General features: G+C 63.8%; 1 protein-coding gene across 2 annotated transcripts in view; it reads right to left on the reverse strand.

Moving 5' to 3' along the window:
- The window catches only part of ASPHD2 (aspartate beta-hydroxylase domain containing 2), a 19628-nt gene extending 19501 nt beyond the window's left edge, over window positions 1–127 (reverse strand). For both annotated transcript variants that reach the window (XM_034790603.1, XM_034790602.1), the window contains exon 1: window positions 7–127. The gene's annotated coding sequence lies outside the window, so the exon portion shown is untranslated. The remainder of the gene's footprint in view (window positions 1–6) is intronic.
- Between the last annotated feature and the right edge of the window lie 1385 nt (window positions 128–1512).

Here is a 1512-nt window from a genome sequence, read left to right on the forward strand (position 1 = left end):
ACCAACCTGCCGCCCGCGGCCTCTCCCGGGCGGGGGCTGCGGCTCGGCTCGCTCCGGCCCCCGGCTCCAGCCCGAGCCCGAGCCCGCTCCGCCGGCAGCGCGGACCACAACTCCCGGCAGCCCGAGCGGGCGGGGCCGGCAGCGCCGCCGCCTCAGCCCCGCCTCAGCCCGCCCCGGGCCCGCCTCAGCCCCGGCTCCGGCTCCGGCTCCGGCTCCGGGCAGCGCCCTCGGGGCAGCCGCTGTGACCCGGCCCCGGGCGGAGCTCGGCCCCCCCTTGCCCCCCTCCCCCCCCCCCCCCCGGGACAGAGCTCACCCCCCCCCCCGCCGCCCCCCCCCCCCCCCGGACAGAGCTTCCCCCCCATTGTCCCTATCCCCCCCGGGACAGAGCTTGGCCCCCAATTGCCCTTGTCCCCCCAGGGGCAGAGCTTGGCCCCCCAGGCCTCCCCATTGCCCCCAGCTCCCCCAGGGACAGAGCTCAGCCACCCCATTGCCCCTGCCCCCAAGCAGAGCTCAGCATCCCCATTCCCTCCATCCCACCCCCTGGGGGCAGAGCTTGGCCCCCGCATCCCCTCCCTTGGGGCAGAGCTCGGTTTGCATCCCCCGCAGTCACCTTCGGGGTAGAGATCAGCCACATTTTCCTATTCTCCGATCCTCCCATGGGACAGCCCCTGTAGGGCAGGCCAAGCTACTAGGCACCTCCCGTGACTCTCCTTGCCCATGACAGTGAGTCCCCCAGGAGAGCAGGAGCCCGGCCCCATGTAGGGGGACCCCCACAATAGCTTTTACAGCAAGTGGGTCCCCTTCCCTCAGGAATACAACCCCAGCCTCCTGGCTCCAGCCCATCCCCTGGCTGCAAGGCGCTGTCCCCTCTGGGGCTGCAAGGAGCCATGGGAGGGGAGCACCACAGCATCCAGGGAGGAGTCGCTGTGGGAATCCCCAACACAAAGCTGTGGGTATGAAGATCCAGCAGGACCTGGCATGTGGCTTGGCAGGTCTGGGCAGAACAGTGAACAACAGCCATGTCCTGTATCAATCATGGCCTGAGCCCCCGGCTGGAAATGGACAGGAACAGGTCGCAGCAACGTCTTGTCGGAATGAATTCTTCCGCAGCTGACTGCATAAGGGGACCTGAGCGACGGGCGCTGGGAGCCAGATGGCCACGGCGGTTACTGGGCTCTTGGTCTCACCACATCATGGGCAGCATTTGATGTTCCTGAGAGTAGTAAGGCCCAGCCTGGGAGTCCACTTGCCCTGCATATGTAATGCACTGGGGAGGTCTTTCTAGTGCCTGCCCCACCTAGCATGTAAGAGCTGGCAGGAGATGTTCAATTGAACGAAAAGGCAGCAAATTCAAAACCGATGAAAGGAAATACTTTCACTCAGTGTGTGATTCCACTGTGGAATTCTCTGCCACAGGACATAGTCAAGGTCAAGAATTTTGCTAAATTCAAAGAGGGACTGGAGGCTATCAAGAATATTCTGTATTGTAACAGTTAATTCTAAATTATAAAT

This window comes from Trachemys scripta, chromosome 15 (genome assembly GCF_013100865.1).
Source record: "Trachemys scripta elegans isolate TJP31775 chromosome 15, CAS_Tse_1.0, whole genome shotgun sequence".
NCBI lineage: Eukaryota > Metazoa > Chordata > Testudines > Emydidae > Trachemys > Trachemys scripta.